This window comes from Mirounga leonina, unplaced genomic scaffold (assembly GCF_011800145.1).
Source record: "Mirounga leonina isolate KUSES-001 unplaced genomic scaffold, KU_Mleo_1.0 Mir_151, whole genome shotgun sequence".
Taxonomy (NCBI): domain Eukaryota; kingdom Metazoa; phylum Chordata; class Mammalia; order Carnivora; family Phocidae; genus Mirounga; species Mirounga leonina.
In genome coordinates this window covers 79,215,452-79,241,152 of record NW_023270377.1, presented here as the reverse complement: position 1 = coordinate 79,241,152, position 25,701 = coordinate 79,215,452, and the positions used below count along the sequence as shown (strand labels likewise).

Here is a 25,701-nt window from a genome sequence, read left to right as displayed (position 1 = left end):
AGCTGTTCCTCCTCTCTCAGGGACCAACCCAGAATCCCCTTCTGTCAGGAAGCACCTCAGATCTGCTGGTTCTCCCCCACCTCCCAACTCTTCCCCACAAACTGGGGAGGGGCAGGTCTAAGGGGAGAAGGAAAATGGGGAGTCCTGGTGTGGTCCAGGCCAATTAGGGCCCCAGTGCCATTTTCCCCCTTTGTGAATGCCGTTCATTAGGATCATAACCCCTTTCTAAGGAACACAGCCTCTGGGAGTACTTTAATCATTCTCATGAATTATATTGTTTAATATTTTAGTTCTCGGGCGCCTGGGTGGCTCAGTTGGTTAAGCGACTGCCTTCGGCTCAGGTCATGATCCTGGAGTCCCGGGATCGAGTCCCGCATCGGGCTCCCTGCTCGGCAGGGGGTCTGCTTCTCCCTCTGACCCTCCTCCCTCTCATGCTCTCTGTCTCTCATTCTCTCTCTCTCTCTCAAATAAATAAATAAAATCTTAAAAAAAAAATTAAAAAAAAAAATTTTAGTTCTGACTTTTTACCACCATGAGATACACTTTAGTTTTAGCATTGTTTTGCAGAGACTGGTAAAAATACCTGTATAAAATTACCTATGTATTTACCGTCTTTTCTGCTTGTCATTTCTTGCATATCAGATATTCCTCTGGGTTCATTTTCTTGCTTCCTAAAGTACATCCTTCCCGTGTCTGGGTGGCTCAGTCGGTTAAGCATTGACTCTTGGTTTTAGCACAGGTCATGATCTCCGGGTTGTGGGATTAGGCCTCGCATTGGGATCCTCACTTAGCGGGGAATCTGCTGGAGATTTTCTCTCCCTGTCCTTTCCTGCCCCTTGCACACGCGTGCTCACTTGCTTTTGCGCTCTGTCTCTCTCTCAAATAAATAAATCTTTAAAGTACAACCTTTAGGGCATTTCTGTAGGGAAATTTGTTGGTAGTAAACTTTCTGTTTTTGTTTAAAAGAATGTATTCCATTCTCCTTCTTAAAAAAAAAAAAAGCTTTATTGGGTGTTCTAGTTGTTAAGAAAAATTCAGCAGAGTAAATTTGAAGATCTAATTGGTTTTGTTAATGGATTCATGATTCAGGCAGCATCCCATTCAGCACCCCCGTCCGGCAAGAATGACCCAAATCTGTATGTTTAGGAAGGTACTCAGCAAGTAGAGGGGTACCCTGAGGAGTTGTACAAAATGGAAGGTTTTTATAGGAAGGAGGATGGGGCAAGAAAGTTATTAGCAAAAGAAAAGACAGGATTGTTCCAGGTGACATCACCATACCTTAGGGGAACTCAGGGGTCTGACTAGATAATTTACCTCTTCTTCTGGGCCCATGTGACAGATTACCTCATTGGTGCTTATCAGAAAATTCCTGACTGACCTTTTAAGACTTACATTTCTGGGGGGTTTGAAACTGCAATTAGGTTAGGTGTTAAGCCCCAGTTTGGTGACTTGGCCTAAGTGACGCCATTTTGGGACTGTGGTTTCTTTTTAATACAGTTAATATTTCTATTCTCCTAACACTTTGAAGATTGGTACACTTCTGTCTTCTGACTTCAGTTGTTGCTGTTGAGAAATCTGTCAATCTAATTGTTGATCTTTTTTGTGGGTGATATTATAATGTCATTGTCTTTGGTATTCTGCGGTATCACTTTAGTGTGCCTAGATATGGAATTCTTTTTATTCTGCTTGGTATAAAGTGTTTTCTGTGTCTTTGTATTTGTGTCTTTCATCAACCTTGGCCGTTATGTCTCAAAACTGCCTGTCCTCCAATCTCAATTCTCTCCTAGGACTTCCATTTTCAACTTTCTTAGTCTATGCTCCATGCCTCTCAATATCCTTTTAATATTTTCTGTCTCTTTTTATTGCATTCTGGTCACTTTTTTCTAGAACTGTTATCAGTTCAAGTGACTCTGTCTTCAGTTCTGGTAAATATGAGGTTTAACTTGTCCATTGAGTTTTTAATTTAAATGATTTTATGTTGTCTCTGAAAATTCTCTTAGGCTAATTTGTGAATATTTGTGATCATTTTTTAATATTTTTAAAAGTCTCATTCATTTTTTATTCCATATTCTATTACATTAAATATTTTTGTTTAGTACTCTCTGAGAGTGCTAAATATTTGGAAATTAAGAGTGGGTGTCCTTCTGTTCCTGGCAACTCTCATTTATGTTGCTTTATTTTCTTGTGTTTTGAGGAAATTTTTTTTGAGAGCTTATATTTGATTAAATTTAATTTATAGCAACATTAGGGACTTAAATTGAGAGCTTTTCTCCAAGAAGATTTGCATTTCTTGTGTCCTGGAGCTTGGGGGTAGGACTGACCTAGGACTGTGTTAGCCAGCTTCAAGGGTCTTGACTTCATGAGTGTCAGGTTCAGCTACCCAACCCTGTGAGGGACCCAGCACTCAGTTCCTGATGCTGGAGCATCTGCTCCCAGGGCAACCCTGACTTGTGTGTATGCTTGCCACTAACGCTTTTGAATTTATCTAACATTTCTTTCTTCCCTTCCTCTCTCTCTCTCTCACTCTCTATTTGTGCATACACTTCTTTGGAATATATTCTGTACTTTCTTGGTGGTCAGAAATGCAATATAAAGTTTGTTCTACTTATCCAGGATCTTGTTGTAGCAAAAGGGCCTCTTAGAGTATGGGCTAGAAGCAGAAAATTTGATCTCTTTAGAGGCTGCCCCACTTCCTTGTTTCCTCTGTTATAGCTAACTTGTGCCTGATCATAGGCTGAGTCCTGGGACTACTACTGGCTTATGGGGTGTAATGGTGCCCTCATCACTCAGCATCTCACATACTACCTTATGGTCTTCTTTGCTGATAACCCTGAGGTCAATGGTCAGAGGTGTATCTTCAAAATATAATACTGTATAAGCCAATGACTATTTCTTTTAAGGAAAAAAAAAATTGGACCCCATATTTAGGTATTTAATTTCTTTAAAAGATATATTTTCAACTAAGTTATGTCATGCAACTGATTATTTAGAAGAAAAAACATAACCCATTATCCAAGTGGCTCTTTCCACTTAGATATGGTATTGGCATCATTTGCTTCTTGAAAATTAGGTTTGTGTCTCATTTTTCTTCTTATACCTGGCTACACCTACCATTTGATAAATTTTTCTGGAATTGAATTACATTTTTCCAGCTGGCTTTTCAGAGATTTGGATATGGCATGTAGGGTTTTTTTTTCCTTTTTTTTTCCCCTGCAAGATTTTATTGAATGCAGACACAAAAATTATACCTTCAGATAGCATTTGAAATCTCCTGGGAGGCCAGTCTAAATAGAGCAAGTTGTTTCGTTTAAGTTATAGATCCCAATCATGGACTTTAGGGAAATTTTCTGGAAACTGATTCCTTGTTCTGGTTCTAATCAAGGGTACTGCATCTCCCTTCATATTATTGATGAGCAGCTGCTATGATTACATGAGTCTCACAAGGATGGAAAGTGGAGATAGAACTGTGTTTTATTTGGTGTTAAGGTAATACTCAGCGGTTTTGCCTCATCTGGATAGAGACCTTTGAAGGAATGTGTAAGGTACTCCATGTTCTCAGTGAACAGTAGTAATAGGATCTTTGAATGTGAAACATGTCCTAAATTTTTTCTCTTTAAAAATAACATTTCAAAACAAGTCAGAATTTCTCAAGGCAATTACAGAGCCATTTGTATTGACAAAATAGCAACAAGATGGGGTGTAAAAGGTTATGTATCTGTTCATTGCTCAGATGCTTAAGGACATGCCAAGGAAGAACATAACACCTGCCTTTTATTTTCTCTTGAGAGATGGCTCTATTTTTAATCTTGCCTAGTGTTCTGATCCTTTTGATTGTACTCCAGAAGAAAATCTGAATAGAGTTACATAGGCCACCTACCTTAACCTAACAAATGAGAGGAAGGGAGAACTCACCAGGGGGATCTCATCTCTTTTCTGATGAAAAATGATAATTCCTGATTGATTGAAATGTCATGCTGAGTGGGTGAATAACAATCTTGGGGTTTATTGCATGCTTTCTAAAACTCTGCATATGGGGTTGTTCTTCAAACACAAGGAGGTCCTCTGCTGGCTATCTACTGGGGACGTGTCCGGCAAGAATGACCCAAATCTGTATGTTTAGGAAGGTTCTAAAAAAGCCATCTCCTCTAGACTTCTAAGACCCTCATAAGGAAACAAATATAAGAATTTTTACATGTGGAATTACTTAGAGCGTTAATGATTTCCCAAGCTTGAGAACATATAAAATATAGCAAGCGGGATAGTTCTTAAGAGCGTGGCCTGAAGGAATTAGGACTGGTGCCAGGCCTGGGCTGCTCTCTGCATACCCTCAAATTCTCCATCTAAAAATCATCCCTTTGGTATGGGTGCAATTAACTCCTTCATACAGAAGTATAAATCACTAAGAAGTTTCATGAGTGTCTTCCTCCTGGTTTTCAACTGGAGATAATCTTTGAGTCAAGGGAAAGCAAATCCAGTTGTGTAATAGCAAGGATATCTACTGGGGAGGGGAAGATACCCTTGAAAGGAGGAAAGGGGTATGCTGAGGGCTTGACAGGGCCACAGATCTTTCCTGTGATGTTGGCAGCATGCACAGCTGGTGGTGCTCATGTTGAAATAGAGGAGACTCCCGTGGGCTTTATCCAGCTTTTTTGTTGGACTTTGTATCTTAAGAGCAGAGAACCCATAGAATTCTTCTGTGTCCTTCATTGGTTTTTTTTTTTCCTTTTAAATTTTTATTTAAATTCTAGTTAGTTAACATGTCGTGTAATATTGGTTTCAGGAGTAGAATTCAGTGATTCATCACTTACATATAACACCCAGAGCTCATCATCACAAGGGCCCTTCTTAATACCCATCACCCATTTAGCCATCGCCCACCCACCAGCTCCAGCAACCCTCAGTTTGTTCTTTTATGGTTTGCTTCCCTCTCTTGCTCTTTTTTCCCCCTTCTTCCCTTCCTGTATGTTCATCTGTTTTGTTTCCTGAATTCCACATGAGTGAAATCATAGGGTATTTGTCTTTCTTTGACTGATTTCCTTAGCATAATATACTCTAGCTCCATCCATGTCATTGCAAAAGGCAAGATTTCATTCTTTTTGATGGCTGAGTAATATTTCTCTGTGTGTATATACCATATCATTATCCATTCATCAGTCGATGGACACTATGGACACTTGGGCTCTTTCCTTAGTGTGACTGTTACTGATAATGTTGCTGTAAACCTTGGGGTGCATGTACTCTTTTGAATCTGCATTTTTGTATCCTTTGGGCAAATAGCTAATAGGCAATTGCTGGGTCATAGGGTAGTTCTATTTTTAACTTTTTGAGGAAGCTCTGTACTATTTTCCAGAGTGGCTGCACCAGTTTGCGTTCCCACCAATAGTGTAAGAGGGCTCCCCTTTCTCCACATCCTCACCAACATCTGTTGTTTCCTGTGTTGTTCATTTTAGCCATTCTGACAGGTGTGAGGTGGCATCTCATCATGGTTTTGATTTGTATTTCCCTGATGATGAGTAATGTTGAGCCTCTTTTCATGTGCCTGTTAGCCATCTGGATGTCCTCTTTGGAGAAATGTCTCTTCGTGTCTTCTTGCCCATTTCTTGACTGGATTTGTTTTTTGGGTGGTGAGTTTGCTAAGTTCTTTATGGATTTTGGATACTAACTCTTTATCAGATATGTCACTTGCAAATATCTTCTCACATTCTGTAGGCTGCTTTTTAGTTTTGCTGTTTCCTTTGTTGTGCAGAAGCTTTTTATCTTGATGAAGTCCCAATAGTTCATGTTTGCTTTTGTTTCCCTCGCCTCACCACGTCTAGTAAGAAGTTGCTGTAGCTGAGGTCAAAGACGTTGCTGCCTGTGTTCTCCTCTAGGATTTTGATTGTTTCCTGTCCCACATTTAGGTCTTTCATCCATTTTGAGTTTATCTTTGTGTATGGTGTAAGAGAATGGTCCAGTTTCATTCTTCTGCATGTGGCTGTCCAATTTTCTCAGCACCATTTGTTGAAGAGATTGTCCTTCTTCCACTGGACATTCTTTCCTGCTTTGTCAAAGATTAGTTGACCATAGAGTTGTGGGTCTATTTCTGGGCTCTCTATTCTGTTCCATTGATGCATGTGTCTTTGTGCCAGTACTGTCTTGATGACTAGAGCTTTGTAATAGAGCTTCAGGTCTGGAATTGTGATGACTCCAGCTCTGCTTTTCTTTTTCAGGATTGCTTTGGCTATTCAGGGTCTTTTGTGGTTCCATGTGTCCTTCATTTCTAACTCTATGCCTGGTGCTAGTAGGAGCTCTGTGTACTGACTCTTGAGTGGATGTCAGCTCAGGACTTGGCAGCAGGGAAGGAGGGAGAAGGAGGCATAGAGACAGGTACCTGACATGGAGGGCTAGCATGCTGAACAGAAACATTGTCTCATCTTTCTTTTGTCATGGTCTCAGTCCTTCTTGGTACTGTTCTTCCTTTTGTGGAAAAAAAAAAAAAGTGGCTCTCTGTTTTCGTTTCTTCTTAGTCCCCCAGATTTATACTTCTGCTCCATCCAGGTCCTCACTTTTGGTCCAGGAGCCTGGGTGCTCTTGGCTTTGTGCTCGAATATAGTAAATGCATACTCTTCTTCCCTGGATGCCCTTGAGAGGTCTGTTGGAACAGGACTTCAAGCAGCAACTCTTCTCCCTTCACACCTTAAGCCTTGCCTTTCTCTGCTTTGGATTGACCCCAGACACAGCCAGGAGCTTAGGCTCTTGCTCAGGATGTAGTTTGTGTTGCTCTGTTGATCTGTCCTCCAGCCCCTGCTGCCAAATGGCAAGTTTCCAGATGTATTTCCCTATTGTTCTAGGGGAAAAAAGTTAAATGCTTTTTGAAGGGGAGGGGAAGGGGGAAAAGTCAGGTATTTAATTTGGACATCAGAGTGGTTTGGCTTGTGTCCTATAGTCATTCCATAGGAGTTTATTTAGGCAGACAATGTCTAAGTGATTGATCAAGGAGGGACAGGAGTTAGTCATCCATCTTAGGCACTTGGCAAATTCTGTTTTACACCTGGAGACACAGTTCAGGGTGCTTGCCGGGGAACCAAAGGTTTGTGCCTCTGAAAGAGGAAGGGGGCCTGGTCCCATTGAGTTATAGCAGGGCCAGATGAAGCGATTCTCCATGACTGGGGAGAGGAGCATCCACTGTGTTCTTCCTCCCTATTCCTTCCACTACTTAAAATTTGTACTCACTTCATCTGCATCCCACCAGATCTTTCTACCTGGGGACAAGAGGATGCTGTATGAAGTCTGAGTCCTTCTTGCACCTGGTGTGTGGCTGGGAAAGGTTATTGAGCCTAAGGACCTCCTTAAGACTCCTCCCCTGTCTAAAGTTTCCTACTTACTTTAAAAAAACTTATATCCTAAATGTCTGCAACTTCAGTTATAATGATACCTTTCCATGTTCATTTGTTTAGATATGCCACATTGCTGTCTGCTGTTGGCAACCCTCCTGGACTAGGCTGCTTTGGTTAATCACATGGATGTTGTGAGTATTATGTTCACAAGTGGATGTAGAGAAGATAATTTGATTGAACTACAAATCCTCACCACACGAGCCACTCCTGCTTAGCAAAAATATATGAAACAGTTGTGATCTGGAGTTTCATTAATCTCTGGGATTATGCTGCTTGCACATTGGTTAAATACTGTGGTTTCCGTATCTTACTCTAAGCATTGAGTTTTTATCAAAGAACTTTTGACACAAAGCAGTGTCTTAGAGTGTTTCAACATGAAGGTAGTTGTTGATCTCCATTTGCAATCATGAATTCATTTCATCTCCTATGCTTTTATGTTACAGCTTTCTTTTTTTTTGTTTCCACTTTTATATTTATTTTTTATTTTTTTAAGATTTATTTATTTGAGAGAGAGCACTTAAGCGAGGGGAGGGGCAGAGGGAGAGAATCTTCAAGCAGACTCCTTGCTGAGTGCAGATCTTGTTTCAGGGCTCCATCCCACACCCTATGAGATCATGACTTGGGCCAAAACCAAGAGCTGGATGCTTTACTGACTGAGCCACCCAGGCACCCCAGATTGTTCCCACTTCTAGGCTATTATGAAAGTTCATGATCAAGTTTTTGGGTGGACATACGTTTCAATTCTAATTGCTGGATCACATGGTAACACTATGTTTAACATTCTGATGAACTGCCTGTTTTCCAGAGTGGCTGCACCATTTCACATTCCAGCTTGGAGTGTATGAAGGTTCCAGTTTCTCCACATTGTGAACAGCACCTGTTATTACCTTATTTATCACAGTAATGCTAATTGGTATCTTCTTATGTTTATTTGCATAATTAATGATCAGCATCATTTCAGGCACTTAACTGGCCATTTACACATCTTTGAACAAATGTTTTATTCAGATCCTTTGCCCATTTAAAAAAATTGGGTTGTCTTATTATTGAGTTGCAAGAGTTCTTTAAGTATTCTAGATACAAGTCCTAAGCAGATACAAGATTTATAAATAAATTCTCCCATTCTGTGGATTGCCTTTTCATTTTTTTTAAAATTTTTTTATTGTTATGTTAATCCCCATACATTACATCATTAGTTTTAGATATAGTGTTCCATGATTCATTGTTTGTGCATAACACCCAGTGCTCCATGCAGAACATGCCCTCCTCAATTCCCCTCACCAGGCTGACCCATCCTCCCACCCCCCTCCCCTCTAGAACCCTCAGTTTGTTTCTCAGAGTCCATTGTCTCTCATGGTTCGTCTACCCCTCCGATTTCCCCTCCTTCATTTTTCCCCTCCTGCTATCTTCTTCTTTTTTTTTTTTCCTTAACATATATTGCATTATTCGTTTCAGAGGTACAGATCTGAGATTCAACAGTCTTGCACAATTCACAGCGCTTACCAGAGCACATACCCTCCCCAGTGTCTATCACCCAGCCACCCCATCCCTCCCACCCCCCACCACTCCAGCAACCCCCAGTTTGTTTCCTGAGATTAAGAATTCCTCATATCAGTGAGGTCATATGATACATGTCTTTCTCTGTTTGACTTATTTCGCTCAGCATAATACCCTCCAGTTCCATCCACGTCGTTGCAAATGGCAAGATCCCATTCCTTTTGATGGCTGCATAATATTCTATTGTATATATATACCACATCTTCTTTATCCATTCATCTGTCGATGGACATCTTGGCTCTTTCCACAGTTTGGCTATTGTGGACATTGCTGCTATAAACATCGGGGTGCACGTACCCTTTCGGATCCCTACTTTTGTATCTTTGGCGTAAATACCCAGTAGTGCAATTGCTGGATCATATGATAGCTCTATTTTCAACTGTTTGAGGAACCTCCATACTGTTTTCCAGAGTGGCTGCACCAGCTTGCATTCCCACTAACAGTGTAGGAGGGTTCCCCTTTATCCGCATCCCCACCAACATCTGTCATTTCCTGACTTGTTAATTTAGCCATTCTGACTGGCGTGTGAGGTGGTATCTCATTGAGGTTTTGATTTGGATTTCCCTGATGCCAAGCGATATTGAGCACTTTTTCATGTGTCTGTTGGCCATTTGGATGTCTTCTTTGGAAAAATGTCTGTTCATGTCTTCTGCCCATTTCTTGATTGGATTCTTTGTTCTTTGGGTGTTGAGTTTGATAAGTTCTTTATAGATTTTGGATACTTTATCTGATATGTCATTTGCAAATATCTTCTCCCATTCTGTCGGTTGTCTTTTGGTTTTGTTGACTGTTTCCTTTGCTTTGCAAAAGCTTTTTATCTTGATGAAGTCCCAATAGTTCATTTTTGCCCTTGCTTCCCTTGCCTTTGGTGATGTTTCTAGGAAGAAGTTGCTGCGGCTGAGGTCGAAGAGGTTGCTGACTGTGTTCTCCTTTAGGATTTTGATGGACTCCTGTCTCACATTGAGGTCTTTCAACCATTTGGAGTCTATTTTTGTGTGTGGTGTAAGGAAATGGTCCAGCTTCATTCTTCTGCATGTGGCTGTCCAATTTTCCCAACACCATTTGTTGAAGAGACTGTCTTTTTTCCATTGGACATTCTTTTCTGCTTTGTCAAAGATGAGTTGACCATAGAATTGAGGGTCCATTTCTGGGCTCTCTATTCTGTTCCATTGATCTATGTGTCTGTTTTTGTGCCAGTACCATGCTGTCTTGATGATGACAGCTTTGTAATAGAGCTTGAAGTCCGGAATTGTGATGCCGCCGGCTTTGCTTTTCTTTTTCAACATTCCTCTGGCTATTTGGGGTCTTTTCTGGTTCCATACAAATTTTAGGATTATTTGTTCCATTTCTTTGAAAAAAGTTGATGGTATTTTTTTTTTTTAAAGATTTTATTTATTTATTTGACAGAGAGAGACACAGCGAGAGAGGGAACACAAGCAGGGGGAGTGGGAGAGGGAGAAGCAGGCTCCCCGCAGAGCAGGGAGCCTGATGCGGGGCTCCATCCCAGGACCCCGGGATCATGACCTGAGCCGAAGGCAGTCGCTTAACCAACTGAGCCACCCAGGCGCCCAAGTTGATGGTATTTTGATAGGGATTGCATTAAATGTGTAGATTGCTCTTGGTAGCATTGACATCTTCACAATATTTGTTCTTCCAATCCATGAACATGGAACGCTTTTCCATTTCTTTGTGTCTTCCTCAATTTCTTTCATGAGTATTTTAGGTTTTCTGAGTACAGATTCTTTGCCTCTTTGGTTAGATTTATGCCTAGGTATCGTATGGTTTTGGGTGCAGTTGTAAATGGGATCAACTCCGTAATTTCTCTTTCTTCTGTCTTGTTGTTGGTGTATGGGAATGCCACTGACTTCTGGGCATTGATTTTGTATCCTGCCACTTGACTGAATTCCTGTCTGAGTCCTGGCAGTCTTGGGGTGGAGTCTTCGGGGTTTTCCGCTTTCTTAGTGTTGTCAACATGAATGTGCTTCAAATAGCTTCCAGTCCTAATCTCGTGGTTCTGTTCGTTGAAGATAAGCAGCGATTTCTTAGTTTCCTACGGGTTACCAGTGGGACTAAATAACCCCTTTAGTTGTGCTGGCAGGACCAAGAGAGAAAAGATGAGAAAGGAGGAAAAAAAGAAAAAGATTGAGAAAATATGAGGAAAACTGAAGAGAAGGGAGAGAAGAGAAAAGCATTCTGGGAAGGTCACTAATTACTTAAAGGCTGCAAGTCTTCTGTATACGAGTTTATGAGCCCAGGGTTAGGAAGGGCCTCTCTGCAGGCTCCCCAAAGAAAGTACACGTGTGTCTTAGCCTCTTATGTGACTTGAAGAGTCATACAGAATATTCTCCAGCATAAGGCAAAGGACATCTGACTAGTAAAGTCTCTGGGGATGAATAAGGGCTAACCAGAAAGGCCAGAAAGAATGGATGATGAAAATACTACTTTCAAAGAGAGAGACATCCCAGAAAACCCCAGAAAACCGGAGGATCTGAAGGTAGACAGCAGTCTCAGATATAATTTGGTCTTATTATTTTTGCCTTAGAGCTGGGAAAATGGAGACCAAGAAAGGAGAAGTGATGTGCCCAGAGCTGCAGTGAGTGGCTGAGCAAAGCCGTGTGTCGTGCGTGCTGTCCATACAGTTATGCTCCCTTTTTTAGAAATGTAATCCTGGGCAAGTCAGAGCCATGTTGCATAGAATCATATAAAGCTGGGCAGACAAGAGTCTGATTCCTTACATCAAAAGAATAGCCATGCTTAAAATGGAGTTCATCTTTTTGAGGTCTTGAAAACTCCTTTTTTTCAGGGTTGGGCTGGACTCTCCCCATGCACAGCAGATAGAAGCAGATTTCTCGGGGCCGCCCAGGTGGCCTGGCTTACACCCAAAAGCTTGACGTGGAAATGCACTCCCCTTCCATGTGATTCCATGATTTGATTTCCGTTTGGGCAAGGTGAAAGGGACTTAGAAAAGGTATATAGGTTACTAACATGGAGAACAAGATTGCATGTGTTCTTCAGGGACGGGATCAGATGCAGCTCAAAATTTTCAATTCACAGCAGCTCCAGTGGGCCTAGGGTACAGCCCCCCATTTTGGCAGCCTCTTTTCTGCAGAAGGAAGTACACTCATTGGCAGCTACACACCGAGAAGGAGAAAGGCTTCAAAACTCCTTGAGAGCTACTTAGTGAGAGTTACTGCTAAAGACGAGGACAACGTATTTCCATCTTACAGATGTGCAGTTTGTTAAGTGCACTTGGCCCTGCCCCATTAAATTAGCCTTCCAATCTCAGTAGCTTGCTGAGAGAATTACTAGGGCTCTGCTTCATTGCTCCTTGGCAGGCAGTTTAGTAGAACACTTTGGTAGCAAACGTCAAGACAGAATACTGAGACTTAGAATTATGGTCTGCCCAGAGCCCCTTAGCTTCTGTGGACTGAAGCTTTTACTTATTTGCTCATTCTTAAAATTTTTTCTCTGATATGTGCTCTTGTAGCAACAGAACCAAAAGCAGTTATGGATCAGACACTTCATTGCTTATTTAGTTCTATTTCACGGTTCTGTTTTTAGTAGGTTCTAGATCTCATGTGATTTAAGTGATTCACAGCCTCTCATTTCTTGGTGTATCTGGGTTTCTTCCTCTTAGCTACACTTAAGACTTACAGGGTCTTATAGACTCATATTCAGGAAGGTGATGTTGTTGGTTGGAGAGATTCTGAAGTGCAAAGTAGCCTTTGTAAACTGGAGCTGTGTGGTCCATTTAATGAAGTTCATGCATGCACCGTGTCCTTGGTAATCACTGGTCTTAGTACCTTTCCCCGCCCCTTTAACTTAGATGCTGGACGGGGAGTCAATATAGTTAGTTACATTGGTCTCATTTTAAGGTGATAACTTGACAGAGTGTTTGATTTCTCCTTTTATGGAGAAACTCTTGGAGAACATGTTTGGGAACCACGCAAAGTGGGCACCTTTCAAGAGTGTCAGAGCCACTAAATCAAAATACATTCAATTGTTGCTCTGTAACGTACAGTTCTAGATGTATTGCGCCAGGACTAACAGATTCTTGGGGCATTTGTTTGGATCAGCTTTGACTTTTTCGTAGAGTGCTCTTCTTTGCTAGAAAAAGAGAGAAGAGGATGTTGGGAAAATTTCTACCTTCTCTCTGCCTTGGTTTCGCTGTTGAGATGCTTGGATGGAATGTGAGTGAGTGGAAAGAGTTAAAAAAAAATCATTCATTCATCAAGTATTTATTGAATGCTTACTTGGTGCCAGGTGTGTTGGAGATACAATATCAAGCAAAACCCAGCCTCTGCTCTCTGGGCATATGTTAGACTCATGGAAGAGGGAAAATGAACCTGTTTCTGGTGGTAGTAAGTGCTATGCACAAACAAATACATGGAAAAGAAAAAAAACAAGAAAAGCAACAAGCAAGTAGAGAAGGGGGTTAGGGAATGCAAGCATTGCTTTTAAAGAAATATGGTCAAGAAAGACCTTTCTGATAACGGGACAGTTGAGCAGAGAGCTGAAGGAAGGGAGGGAGGAAACCCTGTGGATACCAGTTGGAGAATGTTCTGGGCAGAGGAAACCCAAGGAAGTAGTCAGTCGGCATCTCCCCGCAGCTCTTCCCTGAAGGCACAACTTATTTTTCTTGCTGCTTCTGATAGATAAGCTGAATATTACCACTTTTACCATAGGTTTATGCAGTAGTTACTCTTAAGTGAGAATTACGCATATAATATACTTTATTAGAGCAGTTGTTGTTAAGCACCGAATTCATCATCTTTCTATTACATGGAATTCTGATTAAAAAAAAAAAAAAACAAAACCGACAAAAAGGAGACTCCTCCAACCCACAAAACTCTTTATTGCTTCTTAGGTATTTGCAGGCCTAGAAAACTATTCTTCTGGGGCTGGGAATGCTACATAAATGTACAATTGTTTTACTGCCCCTGCAATTCAGATCACTAGAGAGTGTTCCTCTGAAATAAAAGCAGGTTTGCTTGGGGATAGATTTGAATCAATGATATAACTTGAAATTGTGCCAGCGACCCCATTCTCTCACAGTGTATGCCGTGGAAAAGGAATATGTTGCTATCGGGGGAGGCAAAGGAATGTGTTGGTTTAACATTAGCCAAATCTGGAAGTAAGCCAGGGTCCATCTAGAAACCATATAGTTAATCCGTGTTGTCAATCACTGTCGACCAGTCCAGAGCTATCAAATCAAGATCTTTGAGGTTGGCGTACTGGAGTCAACAATAGTGAAGCCAACAAAGTTAGGAATATGATAAATTAATAAGATACCTTCATATTTTTAAACCAAAGTTATTTTGGAATCCTGGAAAATATTCACAGGATATTCAAGAATCAACTCTTCAAAGCAGATTACTCCTAGTTACATCTGATTTTTCCCAGGGTCCCTTGTAATACCCCACTAGAAGCTGTATTTTGTAAATATTGAGGGTTCCTCTAGGTTAAAAGGATATTGTTCAGTGTGTATATTTAAACATGCTTATGAATGAATGAATATGTATTTTTCAATCTATTTCTATGAAAGTTTAAAACATTTTTAAAAGAATCCAGAAACATCAGAAATCAAATGAGAGCTAATTTACCAAGAGCAGAGCTAATATGTCATTTTTAAGGGGTACCTTTCTTGATTTCTTTTTCCTTGCCATCTTCCAACCCCCTGCCCCCATTCCTGCCAACAGGCGGCATGGCATGCGGTTCCTCTGAGCTCTGACTATACTCTCTGTATCTCAGTCATAGTTCTGGCCACTTGTTAATTCAGTATCTGTCCAAGGCTTTCTGGAAAATGGACTATGTCCTTGAGCTCAGAATTGCCAGCACTTTGTGTGATACTTGATACGTGATGGGGTTCTCTATATGTTTATTGAATAAATGAATGAGTGAATGAGTGAAGATCTATATCTGGTTCTGAACTTCCTGGTAACCAAAGCAAAAAGAAAAATAAATGGATTACACAGTTCTCATAGGCCTAGAAGATTAAACCGAGCATTACTTCAGAATTCTGAAGTAATTCTGAATTGTATTCAGAAGATACAATTCTTGTCTTGGTGCTACGTTCCTGAAAATACTTATCTGATGAAACATGGTATAGAGGTAGCGAGTTACAAGAAATGTTATTTTCAATACTCCAAAAGCTACTCTGGTCCTGGACTCAATGAAGGAATTCATGTGGCTTTTGGTAGAGCTTGCCGCTGGAGGCTAATTCTGGCACCTGCAGACTCTAGGTCTTGATTAGCTTCTTAGCAGATTCCCTGCTAGAATATCCATTTCCCAGGTGGCAGTGGGCCCACAAGAGAGCTTCCTTTATGCCACTGGATTTTATTTTCATGATTGCAGCTATCTAATAGATACTCTAAGAAAGATCTATTGGGCTTGCAGGCTGGGGCATTAAGCAGAGTGTGTGAACTAAGGGAAAACCTCCAGTAGAAGCAAGTTGTGAGGTCACTGTAGTCAATTTAGGACTTGCAGCCTGCCCTGGCAGGTGGAGTCTTCCAGTTGCCTCAGACAAATAGCACTTGCTGATCTCTTGGGCTTTGTGAGGAAAGGACTGTTTCATGGAGACAAACATGGACAGCAGAATACAGGTGAGAATCAGCTAATGGATAAGTGCTCAATTAAAAAAATTTTTTTAAACCAGTCGCTTTTGTGAAGAGAGAATTATGCTGAGAAGAGTGAAGATGTAGTTGCAAAGGGAAAGAAGATTGATTGCTTTTTGTGTGGGTGGGAAAGAGAGGAGAGATACTTGAAAAATTCTTTGATCCAGCAACAATATTTACTGAAATGTTTTTTCTTGTAAGTTGGATCATCACCTAGGAGGGAAGACATTGAGTGGTGAAGTGTTCTGAATCCCAAGGCATTCTGAGGAAAACAGGCGGGAAAGATCTTTATTGAGCATCTACTATTTTCCAGGCATCCCGTGAAGAGTGTGAGACATTTTTCTTTTCCTCTGAACTCTTACGATAATTCTGTGAGTCGAAGAAGGGGAAACTGCATTAACGAGGCTAAGTAAATCATTCAGATCATTCAGTTAGTGTCTACTTTCTCAAAGCCAGTATCAAACCTACTTAGTGTGTTCCAAGCTCAAGCTTGGTGTTATTTTTTAATTTTAAAAGTGCTCCCGTGGCTTCCCATTTGTTCTGAGCCCACAGGGGCTTGAGAGCTATTGCAAGGGGGCTACATTTAAGGGCACATCTAACATTCTCTGTACACAAAAATATATGTCTTACAGATACGTATATGTATGTATTTCAAAAATATGTAGCCATTTGGGAATTTCCCCTTAAAAGCGTTTATTTAAAAGCATTACGTCTAGAACATAAACCCAACAAGACCTGGGATTTTTTTTGTACTTTGGGTAATGTAACTCACGTGCCCACAACCAAGCTCAGCATCACAGTTGCCCAATAAACGCTTGTGCATGCAGGAGTGAAAGAATCATTATAGTTCTTTACGCCGGGCTGTAGTCAGTCAACTTTGTGTTAATAGACTTTTAGATTGTTTCCATTTTTTCTTCCATAAACTATACTGATACATGCTACAACGGAGTCCTTTAATCTGTACATCTTTGCGCTTTATAAACAAATACCTTTCATTAGAATCGATTCCTAGGAGTGGAATTGCTGGGTCAAAGGAATACATATTTTAGATCCTGATACTACCCTTTTGGGTGCGTTCGAAACAATGTATCAGTGACACTGCCTCTTTCTTAACAGCGTGTGGGATGATCTGCCCCACCTCAACCTGGCGGACATGCGGAGCTCTCAGGCTCTTCGTTCTTATGTATGTACGTATGTATTTATTTAAGTTAATCAATTTTTATCTAAGGAATTTCACATGTGATTGCTTCCATTGCCAATCACCCTGGTTCCTCCAAAGTCTGAGTCCTCATATTCAAGGTAGCCCTTTTAAAAGAACTCCTCACACCACCGCTGTCGTTGTCAGTCCACAATTCTTTTAGTTGGGCTTCTTTGATCTCCACTTGAATGTGGACATACTTCAGAAATTCCCCACCTGAACTTACATGGAATGATCTCTGATCGTTTACTCCAAAGGCAGCAACCCATGTTTCAAATAACTTTTACCGTAGAGTTTTCATCTTTGAAAATCTAGCATAGATCTCATTTGGATGGATGTTCCAAAAGGCTGTTTTCATTCAGTTCATTCACTTTTTGTTCTTTTGCAGTATCATTAAATTCCAGAATTTGGAAGGCTTAGTGCTTCATCTAAGTTTCTATTTATCCTGCTTAGGATCTAGGGCAGTAGAGAGTGGCTTTTTCCCTCCTGGGGTGAGAGAGGATGTGGGATAGTATTATTCAATGAAATTATTTTTTTTAAGCCCAGTTTCTGTTCTTTGTTACTCTCTGCACCCCCTGTTTGAGTACATGGACTCCGTCTCTTGTCATTGGTCTAGAGTTAACTATACGTCATTAGCAAGTGGAATCTGCCCGCTCTCTGAGAAACCATGGATGCATTTCTAAACCGAATTTAACCCTCTGGGAATGATCTGCCCCTGGGAACTTGCGCTCTCTTGTCCCCTGCCCAGCCAGCCAGTGTGAGTGAGTGAGATGCCATAAGGGGTTCCTGTTGGCTGTTAAGGATGCCTGACCTTGATCTTTGCCCCATAAGCAGTGTGGATGGGAAAAATCTATGTGTGACCACTAGATAGTGCTCTTTACAGTATTTGCTAGGTAGAAATGACTTCTTGTTGGCCTTTTTCATGGGTTTTCAACGGAGGCTTTTTACAGAACTCACAGAAGCTTGTGCTCAACATTCTTCAAAACAATGTTACCAGTACTTTATCTTCTGACGTAGTGTTTTCTTCTCTTTGATTCACACACGAAAACTGTGTGAACCAGTATATTAATATTTTGCTTTGGTTACCAGGAAGTTCACCAAATGTAAATCTTAATCACTCATTCGTTCATTTTATTCAGTAAATAGACATGGAGCCCCTCTTACATGTCAAGCCCTATCGAAGTGCTGGTGATTCTGAGCTCAAGGACACAGTGTCCGCCTTCAGGCAAAGTGGTTCGAGTTCCAACTTGGGAAGGAATGTCTTGCCTTCTTGGGCCTTGCTTTGGATTCTTGCCCTGGCCAGGAGAGCCCAGCTTTTCCCATGGAACATAACCCCTCTCCACAAACTTATTAGCACTAGAAGGAAGGCAGCTCATTTTCCTCTCAGGTGTAGACAAAGGCTACCATTGTCCCAGAGTGAAGGGCTATTGGTGAGTTGATTAGCACACAGCCTGGCCTGTGCTGATTTTCCGATGGAGACCATCAGATGTAATCTGCCGCCTCATTAGGCTGACACTGTTCCTGCCCTCTCTTGTAATAATGTCACTGGAGTACTTTATAATCTTAGGTAAGTGCTGTAAGCATACGCTGCCCAGGTAACCCAGGGTCAGGGGCGGCAGACACTTGAAAAAGCAGTTGTTTTCTCATTCTCTGCTCTGTTTAAAGTATAACAGGCCAAGAAGTATAATAATTGGGCAGGTTTAAATATTAGAGGAGGAGAACTTGCAGCAATATAACTATTTTTATCTGTGATTCAAACTTGTACTTTTTCAAGATCAAGGGGACAGTGAAGGAAATTGGATGATTGCCATGGACTTACAGAAGAGAGATCATTTACTCTAGAGAAGAGAAGGCAGAAAGGAGCCCTCAAGTATTTGAAGATATATAAGATGGGCAATAATTAGGAACTCCTCTCCTTTTCCAGTGAAAACCAAGAGAAGAAATATAAGTCTTACATTGATTCACGGAGGAATTAGGTTAGGCTGAGAGCTGGCTGACTAGAGACTAGAGAAGCCTGTGGGTGGGGGTGGGGGTGGTGGTGGGGGGTGGTGCAGGCTCACCTAGTTCTTACTTGTTTTGGTCTTTTAATAGTAGGCAGTTACTTTCTTGGCTGGAATTGGGTTCCAGAAGCTGTTTTAGGAGGGTGGTACCAGATTGTGTGCTAATCCATAAAAGTATATAACCTGCCCTCAGAGAACCACATGGGTGTGGTGGGATTTGGTGGGATTCTCTATTTAGTGGGTTACAAGGGTGTGGTGGGGAAGGGCCGGGGACGGTGGACATCTGGCTCAGTGTCATAGAGCTAACACCATCTTCTCTTTGGGTCAGAGCTTGGATACCAGAGTGCTGGATGAGCTTGTGACTCAGTGCTTGATAGGGTAAGAGGCTCCCTTAAAAAACCAAAACAGGAGTGGGGGGTGCCTTAAAGCAGATCTGTCCCAAAGCAGCAGCGTGGAGAGACTTCTTTCTGTCCCTAGGATTCTGACATAGATTAGTGCCCTTTCTCTGATAAGTGAAGCCCAGAGGAGGTAAATGGGAGAAGTCTAATAGAGAGCAGAATTTGATAGGGAATGGTGCTGTCCCTCCAGGGGACAGGCAGCTGAATGCTTGACTCTCAGGAACTTAGCTAAATCGGATTCACCTGCCGGGCCATGAGGGCCAAGGTCCCTCCCATAAGCTTAGATTCAGACTTCTTTAAAGTCAGTCTTTCTTTTAGGGTGCTTCTGTAGCATTGGGTTTTTATTCCTCATACTGTATGAAAAGGTTTCCCCTAACTTTTATGGTTAGATGTCCAAGAAAATAAATGTTGATTTCAACAAAATCCAGCATCATGGTACAAGTTCTTTCTCTGTTCTTGAGTCTGTTCTTTCTCCAGAGAGAAGTCTTCTCTTTACCCTATTTTTGATCATTGGCTAGGTGTAAAAGGAGAAAAAGCTGCAGTTGGAAAAAAAATAAATTTATGTGAGATGAGGTTTGGCTAAAACCTAAAACCGTGCTATAGACTTAGCATGTGCAAATTTTATTTAAATCATGATTTTTTTTAGTACCTACTGTGTGCTGCAAGGTATTGTTGGATAGGAGTCAACCCTGCTTTCATGGGGCTTATCTTCTAGTGTGGGAAGCAAACAGACAAGCAGTGAAATCATGTCAGGTAGTGATAAGTGAGGAAAAAAGAAGTAAAGCTGGTAGAGAGATAGGGAGGGTTTGGGAAGGTAGTACTGTTTTAGATCAGCTGGTCAGGGGAGGCCTTTCCGAATAGGTGACATTGGAGCAGAGATCTCTGTGAATCCAGGGAGTAAGCCATGTTACTATCTGGTGGGAGTGTGAGGGGATGGGATCATTCCAGGAAACAGGATAGCACATGCAAAGGTCCGGAGGCAGGCCAGAAGGTACTTGATGTGTCCTTTTGGAATAGGTAGGAGAGGGAGGTCAGAGAGGTAGCTAGAATTCGCCAAGTTGGTTTGCAATGAAAGGAAGCAGTCTTCCATTTGTTTGTACTGGTTCGACTTTGCAGTTTTTGACTGAGCACCTTTACGTATACCAGTCAGATAACGAACCTCTTGGAAAGCTTGCTGAACATGTTCGCTGGTTTAATTGCACAGACATGTTAGCCTGACAGTTCATCAAAAAAGGAATTTGAAGGGAATGTGCAAAGGAATCTGGAATTTCTGCAGTTTATTAGGCTTATCACTAGAGACTTCATTTTACTTAGATGCTGTATTTTAAATGAATAATGGGACTAAAAGCTTTCTGCCTATTTGAATAGTAATATACGAACATGGTAAAAATGCAGATATGATCTTTTAGTGAAAATAAGGCTTCCCTGTCTCCTAGTACTTAAGGAAGCAACTACTGTGAGTACATTGTGTTAGCAGGGTGTTTCTCGAATGTAGGAGTGCTGACAACACTAACTCCCTCGTTGACCCTCCACCTTGCTCTCCCCTCTGGCGTGCAGATGGTGCCACTGGAGGTAACTACCCAGGACCTCCCCACCGTGCCCCTAGCTCCATGAAAGGTGGGGGTTAAGGTGTGGAGAATTGGCTGCATATTACTGCTTCCATTGTCCGTCTGCCTGCTTGTCCACCCACCTGCCCTATTGCCCTGTCAGTGAAGTTCCCTGAATTAAAACTCTGTGTAAAAGGAAGGAAGAGCCTTGCTTCGGTTTTTTCAAAGTGCCTTCTCAGTCTGGAGGATATATTACTGACCCCCCTCCACCTTCTAACAAATGCCTTTCCTCTCTATTTAAAAAACAACAATGTGACCGTATACATTGTTGCACATCTTGCAGATCTTGGAGCTCTTCTGACCCTCCTCCACCTTCTAACAAATGCCCTTCCCCTCTATTTAAAAGAACAACAACAGTGTGACCATATATATACATTGTTGCACATCCTGCAGATCTTGGAGCTCTTCCATATCATAAACATCATAAACATAGTGTCGCCTCATTCTTAATAGTCACTTCTCTGACAAGACCACAGTTGAATCATTCCCGCATTGGTGGACATGAAGGTTTTTGTATCTTTTGCAATAACGACCAATACGGCAATGAAAACTCTTGCACATTCTTCTCTTTGCACATTTGTAAATGTATCTGTGGGGAAAATTCCAAGGAATGGATTGGAGGGCAAAGGGGAAATGTGTATTTAAAATTTTGATAGGTATGGCCACATTATTTGCATGTCTCTTAGAATGAAATTCAAATCAGAAATAAACAATAGTGTGTTTTTGCCGAGGGCTATTGTCTGTATGACCAGGATTCTTTGAAATCTGTTGAGACTTCTTAGAAACCTAGTACATGGATAATTTTATAAATGTTCCCAAGTGCTTAAAAAAAACGTGAGTTCTGTTTGTTGGGATTAGGGTTTGGAACACATTTTTAGATTCATCTTGCTAGTGACTTTGTTCACATGATCTGTAACCCTACTAGTGTGTTTCTGCATACTTTATCAGATTCTTTCGAAGAGAACATCTGTCACTCTGTGCATTTTTCCATTTGTCCTTACAGTTGTCAGCTTTCACTGGATATTTTTGTAGGCTGTGTTGTTTAGGAACACTGTAGTTATTTCTCCTTGGTGTGTCATAAGCATGAATTTGTTCCTTTTTGTCTCTGATATTAATATTGCTACACCAGGGGCACCTGGGTGGCTTAGTCAGTTAAGCGTCCAACCCCCTGATTTCAGCTCAGGTCACGATTTCATGGGCTCTGGGGCTGAGCCCCACCTTGGGCTCCACGTCTGCTTGGGATTCACTCTCTCTGTCCCTCTACCCATGCGTGTGCTCATAAATAGTAATAAATAATCAATAAATAGTTAAAAAAAACATTGGTACACAAGCTTTTTTCTTTTCAGGGGTTTTGGTGTATCTTTTTCATGTTCTTCATTTTTATTTGGTTTCTGTGATTTTGCTCTGTTATTCTAGAAATGTTATTGGAAGACCATAAATGAATCAGATTTGTAAAGCCATTCAGCTTTTTGTATTCTCACAAATAAGTTTAATATGTCCATAATTTTTGAATTACTGATATATTTGAATATTATTCTGTGTTTTGTATTCTATAAAACCTTTTTTCCCATTTGCTACTTAAAAAATAGTTCCTACCTTTTGTTGGATTAATCAGATTTTCTCTTCCTCCCCCCCCCCCCCCCTCCTAATTAGAAGCTCATTTAGTTTTCTAGGCTACTATAGCAAAGTGCCACCAACTGGGTGGTTCAAGACCTTAGAAATTTATTCTCTTGCAGTTCTGGAGACTAGAAGTCTGAAATCAGGGCGTCAGCAGAGCCGCACTCCCTCTGAAGCCTGGGGGCTGGGGGAGGGTGCTGAGTCTTTCCTTGGTTCTTAGTTTCTGCTGGTTTTCTGGCAATCATTGGTGTTCCTTGGTTTGTGCCTGCATTGCTCCAATCCCTGAATTCTTGGTCACTTTATGTTCCCCCATGGATCTCTGAGTGATTTCTGCTCTCAGTTTATTATTTCCTTCCTTCTGCTTGCTTTGGGTTTATATTGCTCTTTTTCTAGATTCTTGACGTGGGAGGTTGGAGTACTTTGAGACCTTTCTTTTCTAATAGTTGTTATTTAGTGCTACGAGTTGTCCTCTCTGCACTGCTTTAACTGTTCTATGTATTTTGATATACTGTATTTTCATTTTCTTTCAGTTAAATATATTTTAAAATTTCCTTGAAGCCTTGTCTTTGACCAGTGAGTTATTTAAAAGTGTATTACTCTGTTCCCAAGTATTTGGAGATTTTCCTGTTACCTTTCTCTTACTGATTTCTAGTCTGATTCATTGTGGTTGGAGAACACCCTCTGGCTGACAGAAAGTCTTATAAATTTGCAGAGGTTTGTTTTATAGTCCGTGATGTGGTCTCTCTTGGTTTGTGCTTCATGAGCATTTGAAAAGAATGGGTGTTCTGTTTTGGGGTGGAGTGTTCTATAAATGTCCGTTAGATTCTGTTGGTTGATGTTGTTCTTTTCTTTTTTTTTTTTTTAAGATTTTATTTATTTATTTGACAGAGAGAGACACAGTGAGAGAGGGAACACAAGCAGGGGGAGGGGGAGAGAGAGAAGCAGGGTTCCCATGGAACAGAGAGCCCGAAGCGGGGCTCGATCCCAGGACCCTGGGATCATGACCTGAGCCGAAGGCAGACACTTAACTGACTGAGCCACCCAGGCGCCCCGATGTTGTTCTTTCCTATTCCTCTATATCCTTGCTGATATTCTGTCTAGTTGTTCTATCAGTTGTTGAGAGAGAGTCACTGCTTTTTAAAAAAGTTTTTTTTCCCCAAAAAATATATCCTTCCTCTTTGAGGACTTAAAATACTATCTGAATTCATAAGGAGCATTTCTTATCAGACCATCCAGTAGACCTTGGGGTTTATGTGACACCTGTGTCCCCTCCTTACACCCTTAACACAAGCAGACCTCTCAGTTGCTGGAGGAAGAAGAAAGAGTAATGATCTGAAATCCCCACATCTGTACTGTTGTAATAAAAAGTTAACTGATTTCTTAATACCGAGGCTAGCTCTGCTCTAGTTCATCTTAGAGACTTACCCTATATACTCAACCCTGCTTCATGTTAGAACCTCCTTGGGGAGCTTTTTTAAAAAAAATGCTGATGTTTTGGCCCCCACCCAAGACCAATTAAATTAGAATCTGTTGGTGTGTCTCTGGGCATTGGTCTTCATTAAGAGCGCCCAGGGGAGTTCATTGCCCAGCCAGGGTATTGTCTGGCTAATCTCTCCAGATGTGAAGCACCTACAGTCTGCAGGTCCTGTGCTAGGTGTGTGGAGGCACAGTTGAGGAAGATCCTTGCTTTTTTGGGGAATGTGGCACCATAGCATTTTCTAAGGATCTTCTACCTGAGACTCAGGTAATATTTCTTAATTGGTTGCCCTAATCACAGACCACTAATAAGCTGCCTGGGTTAAGAGTGAAAAATGTTAGGAGTGTGAGGGGAGTCAGAGGACAGCTGCCCAGTATTTAATCAGGGAAATAAGAGATACCACATTCTTCGCATTCAGTCCTTATTTTTGCCACTTTTGTATTTGCTGTGTACTGTGCTTACTCATCTGTACCCCCTATTGGTATTCTTATTTCCTGCATTTTCTTGGACTAAAATTCTCAAATATTTACCCTTTCCCTCTCTACCTGATTGAGTATAAGCTACATATCTTAATTGTAGTCTTTAAGGACTACCCCTGTTTTTCAAAATTAATAAACTTTTTACTTAAGTTCTAGATTTATAGAAAAGTTGAAAAGATAGTACAGAGAGTTCCCATACACCCCACACCCCCTTCCTGCTATTATTACCATCCTGTGTTAATGTGGTACATTTATCAAAATTAATGAGCCAATGATGATACATTATAATTAATTAAAGTCCATATTTATTCACATTTCCTTAGTTTTTACCTAATGTCTTTTATCTGTCTCAGGAGCCCATCTAGAATACCACATTACATTTGTGGATTTTTTTAAATATATTTTTTAAATATTCATAAAATCATTTATTTTCCATTTAGTTTAAGTTAATTGGTAGCTTCCTTTCTGGTAAAGCAAGCACATTAACATACCTTAGTGCCCCTTTATTTTTCCTTCCCAACTTCTTGGCTAGTGTTATGTAAAATTTGGTTCCAGTTTTTTTTTTTTTTCTTTAAATTAACATATAATGTATTATTTGTTTCAGGGGTACAGGTCTGTGATTCATCGGTCTTACACAATTCACAGCGCTCACCATAGCACATACCCTCCCCAACATCATCACACAGCCACCCCAACCCTCCCACCCCCCTCCACTCCAGTTTGTTTTTAGGAACATAAATGCCATGGAGTTTTTCATCAGGGCAAGGTGTTATGTGGGAAATGGCTGTTCTTTGTCTTCCTGTGCTGAGGACATCAGTGAAACCCACAAGTACACACCACCAAGGTTTAGATATCCCATTTGAAGGTTTTAGAAATCTGTCTTTTGAAATTGCAAAATGTTTTCTCAAATCACCCCACTCTCACCCCAAAAGAATGGCAAAAGAAATTAGTGTGTGTGACAAAAACTTCTCCTTTCAATCCTGATAGTTTGTAGACCCAGATATCTCCATCCAATTCTCTTTTGAGGAGCAAAAAAACCAGAATCATCATGAGATGCAGTAAATAGCACCCATGGAGTTTAATTGTTTTTAAAATTGCAATTATAACTAATTAAATGCTAAGATGTGAACAGCTGCAGAAGAATATTTAACAGCTTTCTTGGAGCCATCTCCACTTTATTTATTTTATTTTTTTTAAAAATATATATATATTTTAAGATTTTATTTATTTGAGAGAGAGAGAATGAGAGACAGAGAGCATGAGAGGGAAGAGGGTCAGAGGGAGAAGCAGACCCCCAGCTGAGCAGGGAGTCTGATGTGGGACTCGATCCTGGGACTCCAGGATCATGACCTGAGCCGAAGGCAGTCGCTTAACCAAC

The 25,701-nt window shown here is 41.0% G+C and overlaps 1 protein-coding gene across 1 annotated transcript in view; it reads left to right on the top strand.

Annotated features, from left to right (window-relative positions):
- The window catches only part of LYPD6B (LY6/PLAUR domain containing 6B), a 169,032-nt gene that overhangs the window by 73,103 nt on the left and 70,228 nt on the right, over window positions 1–25,701 (top strand). Inside the window, exon 2 of the mRNA XM_035008070.1 lies at window positions 7,437–7,507. The gene's annotated coding sequence lies outside the window, so the exon portion shown is untranslated. The remainder of the gene's footprint in view (window positions 1–7,436; window positions 7,508–25,701) is intronic.